The sequence below is a fragment of the Hemitrygon akajei genome, chromosome 3 (genome assembly GCF_048418815.1).
Source record: "Hemitrygon akajei chromosome 3, sHemAka1.3, whole genome shotgun sequence".
In the NCBI taxonomy this organism is placed as follows: domain Eukaryota; kingdom Metazoa; phylum Chordata; class Chondrichthyes; order Myliobatiformes; family Dasyatidae; genus Hemitrygon; species Hemitrygon akajei.
In genome coordinates, this window is record NC_133126.1 from 143,569,029 (window position 1) to 143,585,252 (window position 16,224).

A 16,224-nucleotide genomic window follows, 5' to 3' on the forward strand; every position below is an offset into this window, starting at 1 on the left:
AAGTGGATCCCTGTCAGGTTGGTAGGCTGTGCCAAGCCTTTTGACAAGCTTCTTCAACAGTTTTGCTGAGGAGACTAAACACCATTTTGACGATTCAGTTGAAAGTACTGAACTAGACAGGATAGTACTTTGCACGTGCAGGGTTCTGGATAAGATAAGTGAGTAGCCCTAAACAAAGCAGGTGGAGCATAGTCTGGCAAAGTTCAAAGTTGTCCAGAACATGAAAGTAAGATATTTTAAATAGTTAAAATTTGGATAGTATGGATTTGCTTCTGCACACTTACTGAGTACCAATATTAGGTGCAACAATTTATTAGGTAGGCATATAGTCTGCTTGCCTTTAGTATGAGATGGTTTGACAATGGGAATAATAAAGTCTTACTGCTGTTGTTTAGGTCTTTGGCAACAATGTGCCTTGAGTATTGTGTGCAGTTTGATCTCCTTAAGGAAGAATCTACTACATAGATTTAATGGACTGAGTCCAGACATGGTGAATTTTCCATTTGAGAGTGACTAGGTTGGGTCTGTATTCTCTAGAGTTTAGAATAATTAGAGGGGTTTTATTAAACCTTACAAATTGATAATAAGATTTTCATAGGCTGGGTGCATGGAGGAATTTTTCAACCCTGCCTCGGGAGAGGTGGCAGCATTTCTGAATAAGGCATGGGCAGTTTAGGGTAATAATGAGAAATTTCTTCAGAGGCCGGAGAACCTTTTGGATTCTTTGGCCTAGAGGCTCAGACACCATCACTGAGGATTGGAATAAGGTTTCTTATGTTACGCCTGTGCCCCAACTCTGAGGGGCAGAAGGGTACAAAGTAGCCCCCTCCTTTTTGAGAATCACAAGATCGCTATTAATTCAGGTCAGGAGACCCAGGAAATGAGAGAAAGACACGCAGAATCCACAAGGGGTTTGGAATGTCCTGGCCCCTCAGCGATACAAAGCCACGGGAAACGGCCATTGTCTCTTGGAGACGAAATTGTGTATTGAGCACTGTGCTATTCATCGAAGCCCTCAAAGAATGAGCAACGTGGGCTGGTTGGGGGATGGCATCCTCCCAACCTGATTGACATCTGAGACCCCGTGAGTAAGGATCAAAGAGGGTCTGGGGAACAACCCCTTTTGACGCACCAGGAGAAACGCTGGAAATCCCGTGACAGCGTAATAGCGACAGCCGGTGGAAAGCCCACGTGCATCCTTTTCCATTTGGTTCGGAATTGGTGGGCCTCACCACGGAAGAGCGGCTTTAGCTAAAAAAGGAGAAACCAGCCCCAACGACATTTTGAAGGATCGACATCATAAAAAGGAAAACGGGCAAGTTCTAAAACATCCGTGTCTCTCTCTCACCAAAAGCTGCAGCCTGAATGAACTTGAGTGACTTTTATATTTCCATCAGACAATACATTATCCCCTAGACAACGATAGAGCTATTTCTTGTTGATTATTATTATACCCGCGCTTTTAGATTTAGTATTGATGACGTATATTATCTGTATGTTTGCATTGATATTATTTTTGTGTATTTTTATCAATAAATACTGTTAAAAATAGTACCATCAGACTTCAACAGACCTCTCTATCTTTGCTGGTAAGTGACCCAGTTACGGGGTACGTAACACTTATCACTGATATGTGCTGTGAAATTTGTTTTGTGACAGCAGTATAGTGCAAGACATTTATATAAAAAAAAGGGGAAGATATTCCTAAAACATAGAATGTGCATGTCCTGGATGGTGACAGTCCATAATGAGAGATGCTTTCTCTGGAAGATGTTGTGCATGGATTGATTCAAGATAGAAACACAGACTTGTTGGGAATTAGGGAAATTGAGAGATATAGAAATTATAATGGAAAATGGAGCTGATGTGAAAGATTAGTCACGACCTTGATGACTGATAAAGCAGGCCGAAAGGTCAGATGGCTTATTCTTATTTCTTACATTCGTAAATGTTAAACTGGGGTCCCTGGGCAAAGGAGCATGTCATTTATTTGAATATGGTAGGGAAGCTTTATCTCCTGGATAGTACTGGAATTGGTTTATTATTGAAAACGTATACTGAAATACAGTAAAACTCCTGTCTTATAGATTGTTCATAGAGATCAAACCATTATGCAATGCATTGAGGTTGACCAGGTTAAAAAAAATAACAATGCAGAATAAAGTGTAACTACAGAGAAGTGCAGTATAGGTAAACAATAAGGTGCTGCATTCTAATGAGACGGATGGTGAGGTCAAGAGTCCATATCAACCAGTATTTTTCCCTTTTCCCCTCGCCCTCCCTTCTTCGATCCCCCACTCCAACCACCCCTTACCCTTTTTCCTCACCTGCCTATCACCTCCTCTGGTGTCCCCATCTACAGTCCTCTATCAGATTCCTTTCAAGCTTTTTACTTTTCCAATGTTGTTGGGCCAATCACATGGATCTCATGGAGGGCTCTGCTATCTGTGTCCAAATCAGGTATTTTTTTTTTAAAAAAAGAACTAATTCATTTAAGAAAATCAGGTTCCTCATTATCACAATCTTACATTTTCAGATGCTTTTGTTACGTACCCCATAACTGGGTCACTTACCAGCAAAGATAGAGAGGTCCGTTGAAGTCTGATGGTACTATTTTTAACAGTATTTATTGATTAAAAATACACAAAATAATATCAAGGCAAACTTACAGATAATATACGTCATCAATGCTAAATCTAAAAGCACGGGTCTAATAGTAATCAATAAGAAATAGCTCTATCGTCGTCTAGGGGATAATGTATTGTCCAATGGAAATACAGAAGTCACTCAGTTCATTCAAGCTGCAGCTTTTGGGTTGGAGAGAAAGACGGGTTAAAACTTGCCCATTCCTTTTATGATGTCAATCCTTCGAGAATCGTTGGGAGTTGATTTCCCCGTTGTTAGCTAAAAACCATTCTGCCGTGGTACAGGGCCCACCGATTCCGGGGCAAACGGAAAAGGACGCAAGTGGCCTTCCAGTGGTTTTTGCTATTACGGGATCGTTAGCGTTTCTTCTGGTGCGTCTGAGGGGCTGTTCCCACAGACCCTCCCCCCCCCCCCCCCCCCCCCATCCTGACTCACAGGGTCCCAGGCGTCAATCAGGTCGGGACGATGCAATCCCTCCACCAACCTCCCCCTCGGTTCATTGCCTGGGGCTTCGATGCACAGTACAGGATGCAATACACAAGTCCGTCTCCAAGAGACAATAGCCAGTATCAATGGGTCCGCCTTTCGGAGGCCAGGACACATTCCAACTCTTTGTGAATTCTGCATGTCTTTCTCTCATTTCCTGGGTCTCCTGAACTGACTTAATAGTGATCTTGCGATTCTCACGGGGGGGGGGGGGGGGGGCTACCCCACACCCTTCGGCCCCTCAGAGCTGTGGCACATTCGTAACACCCCCTTTCTTCAAAGCGTTTTCACCAGCGCTGAAAACGAAGTAGTACAGAGTCTTACAGGATTTTAGAATCTAACACAATACAAAAGCTTTTCCTTTTCACTACAGAGTAATACAGTTATACATTCAACTCAGCATCTAGATGGTTACCGATTACAATTGTCACTTCCTTTAATATCTTAACATCTTGTACCCTACTAAAGTCTTGTAGCATCAGACTCCAATTTAGTAACCACCTATTTTTTTTCTTCAGCAAACAAAACTAAAGAGTTGTGACCTTAAGCTTACATGTATACTACAAAAGTTCATGCAAATACTAATCGTTATGTTGCTTTCAAACTTAACAGGCAGGCTTCCATGGGGGTGGTCTTTTATTATTCACAGGCTTTGTCGAAATCCCTTTAAACCGGTTTCTGCTATTTAAAAATGGCGTCCCCATTAACCCTCGTATCTTTTCCGGTTAGTTCCCACGTTGGGAGCTTGGGTACCCTGGCGAAATAAGCTTTCGCCCGCTTCTTTCATAGGAGTTATTTTATCAACACTGTCCCAAACTTAGACCATCTTCTGAATTTCCACCCAATTCTTTAATTTTACGCAAGTTGCTAGCTTTCTCTTCAGGACCCTTCAGGCTATTAGTTTTCAGTTTGAACTCTTTGTTCAAGCAGCATTTCAAATTCTGCCTTTTCACACCACACTCTGGAATAACAATAGCATGGGGGGCCCCGTCATCTTCCAACTCAACCTGTAAGTGATCCGCAGGTTTTTAATTTTCTTCATTCGATTTGGGAACTACATATTTCCCGTTTCCTTCAATGATAATACTCATCTCCGCATTAACTTTTAACACACCTTCGAGCACAAACACCTGGGAACTCTCACTTCCCACTATTACCAAGGTTAACCTTTTCTTTGCTGAACCAAGTCTATCTGACCCACAAGGACTGCCTTCCTTGTCAACTGAATCAAATACCTCAGACTTTTTCTGAGCTTCATTACTAGGTTCAGTACCAAGTGCATCCACATCTTGGACACACTCCAACGGGACATTTGCCTCTTCCAGGTTTTCAATACCTATACCTGGTCCAAATTCTAAATTCCCCTGATTCTCCCAGCTACTCTCTGGGCAACTCCCTTCCGGAGTAAACTCAACCCCGCGGGCTGAAACAACCTCATCTGCCAACCCAGCAGACTTCTTCAAGGTAAGGGCACCCTTTTCATCTAGGACTGCCCTCAGTTCATTATCGGGAACACCTTTAGAATTTTCAACTTCTTCAAACAGTTCGGCCAAACCAGACACGATCATCCATGTCCAACTCTGGACCTTTTAACAGCTCTACCTGTTTCTCATCTTTATCTCCTGCCTCTAGAACTTTTCTCCTCGCTAAGGGAAGGTCTACCTCCTCTCCCTTACTCTCTTTCACTTTACTACTCTTCGTTTTACCACCCTCTAAACCCTCGTGGTACAGGGTCGGTAAAAATGTCTCGGCCAAATCGATACTGGCCAGATTTAAACTGCTCTCGTTCTCAGCTGCCTTTCTCGACATGCTGCGAGTAACCGCGCATGCGGGATAGATCTTGGACGCTAGGGGTGGGGCTGCAATGCTCACCGGCCGGCTCGTCAGCTTCATTGCTGACCAAACCTTACCACCGGCTAAATCGTTACCCAGAAGGACGTCCGCGTCAGTTCTCGGGAATTCTGATCGCACCCCCATTTCAACTGGTCCAGAGACTAGCTCACAATTCATAATGATCCTATGCAAGGGCACCATTTCCGTCCCTTTGCCTATTCCTTTCACAGCTACCATTCCCGTCTTGTGACCAAAATCTATTAGCTTACTGCTGATCAATGATAGTTCAGCCCCCATGTCTCTCCAGATCCGTACTGGAACTGGGGTGCCTCCCTCCCTCACAGACATGGTTCCGTTCGACATACAAGTCTCAGACCCTTCTCGTACTCTGTCTACCCGGGGCTCTCTTGTCGATTTACTGATTACCACGGCACATCCGATAGGGACTGCTGCTTTCCCTTTTCCTGTCTCTTTCTTCGGAGCAAAGCACCTAGATGCAATATCCCCCCCCCCCCCCCTTCCACAATTAAAACAGGTCAAGCCCGGAAATCTCTGGCCGTCTTGCCTTTCCCCCTCAATCTTACCATTAGCTCCCAGCGGGACCTCTGCCTCAGCCGGCGGGCTTTCTCGATTGTTCCCACGGTCTCTCTGGGAACTTTTATTCGAGGAAAACTTTGTCTTGTGGGTTAGGGCATATTCATCTGCGAACCTAGCAAATTCTGAGATGGACTTATTCAGCTTCTTATTCAAATACATCCAGATATCCTCCGAAACACAACCTTAAAATTCCTCAATCAGAATTAACTCCCTGAGACGCCAATAATCCCCTTCCACTATCTCTGCTGTGCACCAACGGTCCAAGAGCACACCCTTCTCATAGGCAAACTCGGTATAAGTCTGATTCCACCCTTTCTTTAGATTTATTAACTTTTGTCTATACGCTTCAGGTACTAATTCATAACTCCGGAGAATGGCCGCCTTTACTTTGTCATAACTCTCCTCTTCCTCCTCCATGGACAACACCGTATATGCCCGCTGTGCCTTCCCTTTTAACACACTTTGTAACAACGCCACCCACTGATCTCTGGGCCACTTCTGATTCACTGCCACCTTTTCAAAAAGCAAGAAATAACTATCAACATCCGTCTCCTCGAACGGAGGTACTAACCTCAACTCCCGACTAACATTAAACCGCTCCTCTCGGTCTGACCCCTGAACTCGTTGCTCTTGCCTTAACTTCTCCATCTCCAAGTCATGTTTCCTCTGTTTCTCTGCCTCCCTCTCCTTCTCGGCCCTTTCCTTCTCTTTCTCTCTCTCTCTCTCTCGGCTCTTCCTTTCTCCTCAGCTGCTTCCAGCTGTTTTAACTGAATTTCATGCTCTCTTTGTTTCTCAGCTCTTTCCTGCTCCTGTTTCACCTCTAACTCCTTTAGCTGGAGCGCATGCTCCCTTTCTCTCTCGGCCCTTTCATCCTCCCGTTTCACCTCTAACTCCTTTAGCTGGAGCGCATGCTCCCTTTCTCTCTCGGCCCTTTCTTCTTCTCAGCTGCTTCCAGCTGCTTTAACTTAATTGCATGTTCCAACCTTAATTTCTCCAACTCTAACTGAGCCATCCCACTAGCTGGTACCTTTTCAGGGATATTTTCCAATACCTCAGCTGCAAACACATTCTTCCCAATATAATACTGAGTTATTGCCCTTCGCACCTCCCACTTTTTCATTGACAACCTCACTTCTGCGAGGTTTAACCCCCTTCGCCAAATTTATCAAGTCTGATTTGGTGGCCGCTTCTAGCACCTCCAGAGTCGGGTTTTCTATAAATTCACCCACATCCATCTTTGCTGGTTTCCCGTCTGGCTACCCGCATAACCAGATGCAAGTTTGGACTTACAAGCCTGATTCACTGGCCTCCCAATTTGGTGTCCAATCCTGAGACGAGAACCCCAATTGTTACGTACCCCGTAACTGGGTCACTTACCAGCAAAGATAGAGAGGTCCGATGAAGTCTGATGGTACTATTTTTAACAGTATTTATTGATTAAAAATACACAAAATAATATCAAGGCAAACTTACAGATAATATACGTCGTCAATACTAAATCTAAAAGCGCGAGTCTAATTGTAATCAATAAGAAATAGCTCTATCTTTGTCTAGGGGATAATGTATTGTCCGATGGAAATATAAAAGTCACTCAGTTCATTCAAGCTGCAGCTTTTGGGTTGGAGAGAAAGACGGGTTAAAACTTGCCCATTCCTTTTATGATGTCAATCCTTCGAGAGTCGTTGGGAGTTGATTTCCCCGTTGTTAGCTAAAAACCATTCTGCCGTGGTACAGGGCCCACCGATTCCAGGGCAAACGGAAAAGGACGCACGTGGCCTTCCACTGGTTTTTGCTATTACGGGATCGCTAGGGTTTCTTCTGGTGCGTCTGAGGGGCTGTTCCCACAGACCCTCTTTTTATCCTGACTCACAGGGTCTCAGGCGTCAATCAGGTCGGGACGATGCAATCCCTCCACCGACCTCCCCCTCGGTTCATTGCCTGGGGCTTCGATGCACAGTACAGGATGCAATACACAAGTCCGTCTCCAAGAGACAATATCCGGTATCAATGGGTCCGCCTTTCGGAGGCCAGGACACATTCCAACTCTTTGTGGATTCTGCATGTCTTTCTCTCATTTCCTGGGTCTCCCGAACTGACTTAATAGTGATCTTGCGATTCTCACAAAGGAGGGGGGGCTACCCCGCACCCTTCGGCCCCTCAGAGCTGTGGCACATTCTTAACACTTTCAAAATCTGAAGAGGAGTAATTGAATAACTTTTTCAGATCTTTTGAAGCAGATGTTTTATTGAATACACTTGGTTCTGGATATTACTGTGAAAATACCTATCCAGCTCACTGGTATCCACAGCAAGCTATTACATTATGCACCAAATCACAAAACCATTGTACAAACAATGTTTCTTTCTCAACGCAGCATTGAAAACATTTGGGTGAGGAAGCATTTGTGAGAAGAGAAGAACAATGAATGTTTGGCGCAATGATTTTTTATTGGATGAAAGCTCTGCCATGTCAATAACCTATACTTTCTGCTGTCATCAATGCCAATTCCAATATTTTCCATTTTGTAGCACTTTGCTTTTAGATCATAGTTCATTTCTCAAGTGAACTCTTGTCAATAATCACAGTCAAGTTCACATCAGCATTAAAGCTAGATTGAATCATTTGTGTAACGGTTTGTAATAAAGCAGGACAATGGTAATGCTGCTTGTGTAAGGAAACATTTAATTTACAACCAGATACATTAGGCTATTTTACTCTGTTTTACATAACCAAGCCAGACATGAGTCCCAGGAGAAGCTTGAGTTTGTTGGATTCAATATCAGAGTTGCATTAAATAATATGCAGCATATTCAAAAGTGGCTCAGTGGGAGGAAGCAGAGGTTGGTGGTTGATGGTTGTTTCTCAGTCTAGAAGCCAGAGTCTAGTGGCGTGCCACCTCTGTGGCATCACTGTCTTCTATACTGAGAAACAGATCCCTATTCGTTATCGACTGGATTTAAATGTACAAAGCTTGATCAGTAAGTTTGTGGATGATAGGAAATTAGGTGGCATTGATTGTGAAGAAGGTTATCATAGATTACAAGGGGATCTTGCTCAGTTACGGAGGTGAGCCAAGGAGTGGTAAGTGGATTTCAATGTGGATAAATGTGAGGTAATGCATTTTTGAAAAGTCAAGTTAGCATAGGGCTGAAACTGAATGGTAGGACACCAGAGAGTGCATTCGGACAGAGACTTAGGATTACAAGTACATGAAAGTAGCATCACAGGCAGACAGGATGTTGAAAAAAACATTTAGCATGTTAGCTGTGATCAGTCCAATCATTTGAGTATTGAGGGGTTGAAACATTGTGTTGTAGTTGCATAAATCATTGTTGAGGCTGTACTTAGTGTACTGTCTACAGTGTGGCCATTCTGTATGGGAAAGATGTTAGAATGCTGGAAAGACTTGCAAGGATATTATCAGGACTAGCGGGCCTGAGTAATAGAGAGAGGGTAGCTAGGCTGTCTATATTTCTTGAACCATAGGAGGATGAGAGGAAACCCTACACAAACGTTTTCAAATTTAGAAAGCCGTTGCTATGCTGGACAGGAACAGTCTTTTTTCCTATAGGAGTCCAAACCAATGGGGCATAGATTAAGAGTGAGAGGGAAAAGATTTGAGGGAACTGAAGGGTTAACGTTTTTTTTAGTAACTTGGCAACTGCATATTTTCATTGTTTAAATGGCTTAATTAGATTATACTGTTGAGAAAATAACTGCACCATGGTTATAGAACTTGAAAGGAAATCAGCATTCATTGTGTTGCTTGTTTGCCATCTAGTGGTTATTTCTATACGAGCAATTGATAGTCTGCTGTGAGTACATTAAGTTACAGGATGGGAAGGTATTCATTTGAACCGTTTATATCAGAGTCCTTTCATTATAGATTACGGCATCTACACTACCTTACCTCCTTGCATTGTTTTCACTGCACATGATGACTGAATTTCCACATGTAATAGTGCAAACTGCATATATTTTCAGTAGGTTATTTCAAAAACTAGGAGGCTTCAGCATCTTTTCATGGAGATAATATATTGGTTACCATGAACGATGGCAGAATCAATTGGTTTTTTTTTAAATCAGCGGTGAAGAGATATTTACTGTAGGCCAAAATCCACTAAGTCATTATAAAATGGCCTTGAGGGATAACTTTTTCTTTGGTTTCCTTGAGGAGTGGTGTTCAGAGAATCCGGCCACATCATACAAGATGAAGCAACCCTTGATGTGAAATAATTATGACAGACAGTAAACAATACCAATTTGTTAAAACTTGTAATTTTCATTTTATTTTATCACCGTGGTGCCGACAGGACCATCATCAAATCATAGAGTTGTACAGCATGGAATAAGGTTCTTCAGCCCAACTTCTTAATGCTGAACAATTTGTCTAACTGAGCTAGTTCTATTTGGCCCTTATCCTTCTAAACCTTTCTAATAAATGTCCCTGTCCAAAGGTATGTTTTTTAAGATGTTGTAATTGTAAACAGTTCTACTATGTCGTCTGGCAGCTCATTATATCTACCAGTGTGCGCGGATGGAAATTGATACTCAGTTCTCAGTAGGTTTGCCTGCTTGCCTTCAATCTATGATCTCTAGTATTAGACTAAACTACCCTCAGAAAAAGACTAACTCATCACCTTATCAGTGCTCCTTATGATTTAATATACCTTAGCCACTTTTGCTCCAAGAGAAAAGGCTTTGGTACCTGAGCCAAACTGGATTTGAATCTAGCAATGATGAAGGACCAGGGACATATTTCTAAGTCAGCTGATGCACAGACTTAGAGTGAAACTGCAAATGGTGGTGGTTTCCATGTTGCATTGCCCTGTGTAGCAGAGATGGAGTTTGAGGTGCTTTGGAGTACCCTGATTTTGTAGCCACTTAGTTCCCATACTTGTTCCCTTAATGGCAAAGCAAGTGCACTTAATTTTGATTTAAAAGGTGAGAACCTTGCAATTTTATTGAGCCGGGGTTAATAGTCTTGAGTTATCTTTGCTTAAATATGATTTTAGAGCACGGACTTCAGAAGATATGGAGTCTGTGCTGTAACAGCAGAGTTACATGCCTTTTGGCCTATCAATGTCGTGCTGAACTGTTACTCTGCTTGTCTCATCAACCAGGAACTCTTCCATAGGCCTTCATATCCCTCTCATCCATGTACTTATCCGAACTTCTCTTAAATTTTGAAACAAGCCTACATCCACCACTTCTGCTGACAGCTTGTTCCACCCTCTCGCCACTGTTATATACCCCCAGGGTTAATTTTTTCTGTGGCCTATCAGTTCTGCTGGATTTCTGCTGACTATAAAAATTGCTCGGTTGCTATGGTGAGAGGTGGAGTTATTTGATGGACAATTGATGTTATGGTTTCTCTGCTGCTTGTTTACTTTTTACAAGGACAGTCACAGACACACAGAGTCAAGATGGATTCGGTCAATGGAAGGTACCAGTGAGTTGGTTGCTGGTTTAAACTTTAAGTAGCCCAAAAGGGGTGAGTTGAGATCAATTCAGAGTATTGATAAATGACTTGCAAGTTGCTGCAACTTGAAGTTTGCAGGTGGGGGGGAAGGTTTGAAACAGAAGAAACCTAGTAACAAAGAGATCAGTGTTTGGACTCTCTCTCTCCAAGTAGCCCGTGAAGGGTGAGTTTGTTGCCATTCGGATACGAAAATGTGTTTGTCACAGAGTTAATCCACAGGAGTGGGTTCTCTGGTGAGGGGAAAACCTTTTGTGAATACCACGTGTGTGTTTACCCTTTGTCTGGGTGTGGTAGTTCACTGAAGAAAGGCACCCCTGTGGCAAATCACTGCTGGAGTTATTTCATATGTCGAACTGAATAAGTGGCTATCCCATTATGTGTGATTGGGGCAACCTTGTAGAATCTGCTGGTGTGTCGACCCATGCTTGGGTGGTGGTTCCCTTGAAGATGATCCCCTTTGTGATAAGCTACTGTTGGTGATATTTTGTGTGAGGATTCGGAGGACAACAGGAAGATCAACGACACCTGTTTGTATGGATTACAAATATCTCTCTCACTTCAAACTCTGTGGTTTGAACTGAACAGAACTTTCTTACATACCATCGTAAGACTAATTCTTGCCAACTGGGCTTGAATAAGTTTGGGAATTTTTATTTTTTTTTACACCTATATATGTATAACACTGCTAACCCTTGGTTTACCTGGTTTAAGTTACTATATTACGTAGTTACTAATAAAATAGTGATTTGTTAACAGCAAAACCAGACTCCAGGTGTGTTCTATTGTTGCTGAAACTTTTACAGTGTTGCATGCACGTAAGAGGTACTTTCCCCAGGGTTGCATGTACGTAACACCACTCTAAGTGAAATTCCCCCTCGAGTACCCTTTAAATATTTTACCTTTCACCCTTAATCCATAACCTGTGTTTGCAGTCCTACCCAACCTTCTTGCATTCGCCTATCTATACCCCTCATAATTTTGTATACCTCTGTCAAACCTCCCCTCAAACTTTCCTTATAACTCAGGTCTATCAATTTACAATATCCTTGTAAATTTTCTTTGCATTCTTTCAATCTTATTTACATCTTTCCTGTAGATAGGTGACCAAAACTGCACACAATACCCCAAATTATTCCTTAATGTTTGGTACAACTTCAAAATAACATCCCATCTCCTATAGTCAATACTTTGATTTATGAAGGTCACATACCAAATGTTCTTTTTACGACCCTATCTATCTGTGACTCTGCTTTCAAGCAAGTATGGACCTGTATTCTCAGATCCTTTTTGTTCTACCTAAGAGCCCCACAGTTAACTGTGTTTTCCCTACCCTGGTTTGTTCTCCCAAAATGTAACACCTCAGACATGTCTGCATATAATTCCATCCGGCATTTTTCAGCCCATTTTTTCCACTTGGTCCAGATCCCACTGCAAGCTTTGATAGCCTTTCCTCGCTGTCCACTACGTCCTGAATCCTGAGAGTCATCCAAAAATTTGCTGATCCATTTTACCATACTATCCAAATCATTAACATAGATGACAAATGATAACCAACCCAGTTCTGATCACTGCAGCTCATCACAAGTCACAGGCTTCCAGTCAGAGAAGCAGCCATCTGCCACCACTCGCTGGCTTTTCCAATGTTGAATCCAATTTATTATCTCATCATAAAGGGTAAGTGACTGAACCTTCTTGACAAACCTCCCACGTGGGACCTTGTGAAAGGCCTTGCTAAAATCCATGTGACACATACCCACTGCCTTTTCTTCAACTACTTTCCTGGTAACCTCAAAATTCTATAAGATTTGTTAGATGTGACCTACCACACACAAAGCCGTGTTGACTATCCCTAATCGGACCCTGTCTAATATCTTCCATTAATTTACCCGCTACTGACTTCAGGCTCGCTAGCTTGTATTTTCTTAGCTTATTCTTAGTCTTTCTTGAACAATAGAATAACATCAGCTGTGCTCCAGCACCTCAACCTGTATTTAATGTTTTCAATACCTCGATCAGGGCCTGTGCAACTTCTGCACTCACCTCCTGCAAGGACCAAGGGGACACTTTGTCAGACTCTGGGGACTTAACTCTGTTCATTTGCCTCAAGAAAACAAGCACATCCCTTTCTGTAATCCATATATGATCCATGACCTCACTGCTGATTTTCCTCAGTTCTGTAGACTCTGTCTCCCAAGCAACTACAGATACAAAAGAAAATCCATATCATCTTCTCCATCTCTTGCAGCTTTATGCATAGATGACCACACAGATCTGCCAGAATTTTGAATCTTGCTATTCTTTTGCTCTTGGATTCTCCCTTTTCTTTTAGCTCTCCTGATTCCTTTGTAAGTATTTGCTTGCATTTCTTGTACTCAAACACCTCACTCGTTCTTTGCTGCCTGTATTTGCTATGCACCTCTTTCTTCTTAACCAGGGCCTCAACTGCCTTTTAAAAAAAAAAAAAAATGAAGTTCCCCAATTATTCCTGTTGGCCTTGCCTTTTATTCTAACAGGAACATAAAAATCTGTACTCTCAATGTCACTTCTGAAGGCTTCCCACTTCCTTAGAAGGTTGGCGTCATTCAATGTCTGTAGTGAGATGCTGAAGATGTTCTATAGGTCAGTTGTGGAGAGCGCCCTCTTCTTTGTGGTGGCGTGTTGGAGAGGAAGCATTAAGAAGAGGGACGCCTCACGTCTTAATAAGCTGGTAAGGAAGGCGGGCTCTGTCGTGGGCAAAGTACTGGAGAGTTTAACATCGGTAGCTGAGCGAAGGGCACTGAGTAGGCTACGGTCAATTATGGAAAACTCTGAACATCCTCTACATAGCACCATCCAGAGACAGAGAAGCAGTTTCAGCGACAGGTTACTATCGATGCAATGCTCCTCAGACAGGATGAAGAGGTCAATACTCCCCAATGCCATTAGGCTTTACAATTCAACCGCCAGGACTTAAGAACTTTTTAAAAGCTATTATTAATGCTTTTTGAGATAGTGATTTAGATGCATATCATATTTTTTACTGAGTTAAGTATTGTATGTAATTAGTTTTGCTACAACAAGTGTATGGGACATTGGGAAAAAAAAGTTGAATTTCCCCATGGGGATGAATAAAGTATCTATCTATCTATCTATCTATTTGCCAGAAAACAACCTATCCCGATTCACATCTGTCATATCTCTTCTAATACAATCAACATTGGTCTTTCTTCAATTTAGAATCTCAAGCCAAGGGCTAGCCTTATCCTTCATAATTCTCAAACTAATGGAATTATGATCCGTGGATCCAATGTATTCCCCTACACACGTTTCTGTTATTTGCTATTCTTTAAAAGGAGATCCAGTATCACACCCTCCAGTTGGGAACTCTACATATTGATTTAGGAAGCTTTCCTGAAACTCTATCCCATCCAGTCCTTTTACAGTATGGGAACCCCAGGCAATATGCAAAAAGTTCAGATCACCTGCTATCACAGTCTTATAATCCCTCTATTGGGAGGTCTATAATATCCCTTTAACATGGTCATATTTTCCTTATTCGTTAGTTCCATCCGTATAGCTTCAGTAGACAAGCCCCCTCCCCTCAGCTGCCAGTCATGTCTTTCCAACCAATGTCAAGAGTGGCTACAGTATCATAACTCCATATGCTGATCCATGCTCGAAGTTCATTGGCATAGTTACATACTCTTTGCATTGAAATAGATGCAACTTTGATCTTTAGTCCCACCACCCTCAACCATTCAGTTCCTGTCTTTGTAGGCTTAACATCTACTTCCCCACTTCCACTACACCAGCTGCCACTAACACTCTGGTTCCCACCCCCCTGCAGCTCTAGTTTTTAAATACCACCCTCCCCCCACCCCCAAAAGCAGCACTAGCAAATATCCTTGTGAGGATATCGGTCACCCTCCAGCTTAAGTACAAACCGTCCAGTTACTTCAGGTCCACTTTCTCTGAAAGAGAAGCCAATGATCCAAAGGTCAGAAGCTCTTTTCCTGCACCCTCAGTAACTTGTTAAACTGTATTATCTTCCAATTTTCAGCCTCACTATTTTGTAGCACAGGTAGCAATCCAGAGATCACCACCATGGATCTACTGCCCTTATATCAGTGCTGAACTCCCTGAGCTCATCACCCTTCCTGTCTATGTCATTGGCACTGACAGTGACCATCACCTCTGGGTGCTCATCTTTCCCCTGAGGAGTGCTACAGACTTGATCAGTTACCCTATATTTCTGACCGTGATATCTGGGAGGCAACATTCCACCTGGGATTCTTGTTCTCATCCACAAAACCTCGTGTTTGCCTCCCTAAACAATGAATCACCTATTACTACTGCTTGCCTCTTCTCACACCTTCCCTTCTGAGTCACAGACCCCAACTCAGTCTTGGAGACCTAACTGCTGAGGCTTTCCTCTGTTAAGTCATTCTCTGATTATTGTGACATTGTTATTGTGGGGAATGGCCACAGAGGCACCCTGCACATTGCCTATCCCCTTCCCCTCTCTTAACAGTCACCCAGTTACCTGTGTCCTGCACATTAGGTGCAACTTGCCTCCCTGCACCACCTGTCAATTAACCCCTCAACCTCCTGAATGATTCTGAGTTCCCCTAGCTCCAGAGTTCCTCCAGCTCCAGATCCTTAACATGGTCTGTAAGAAGCTGCAACTGGTTACATTTCTTGCAAGTGTAGTCATCAAGAATACTGGAGATCTCCAGTCTTCACATATCCCACAACAGGAGCACTCCACTGTCTTGACTGTCATTCCCACTGCCCTAACTGCAATAAGAAAAAAACTTGCCAGAAAGTTGTCTCAGCTTTTATCTTTTCACAGTGAAGCCTCTTGACCCAAAGCCTCAGCTATCAAACTCTAACCCTGGTCCACTCACATAATGGCTGATCCACTTAAACGCTTTATTGGCCTTTGCCAAGTGCCTAATAATCCAAATGATCTCAAACTTTGCTGAAAATCTTGACAAACCCTGCTCACTTTATAAATTTCACACTTACTCACCATAAGCAACCGCTCCAGACTAAGGAACAACTTGAAAGAAAGGGATAAATTTTCAGAAGTGTAAGGAAGTTGGAAGCATATGAGGTCACAATTAGAAGAACTCAGATTTTAGAAGGATGGACAAAAAAACTACAGCTTAAGAGTAGTAAGATAATGAAGGATTGATTAT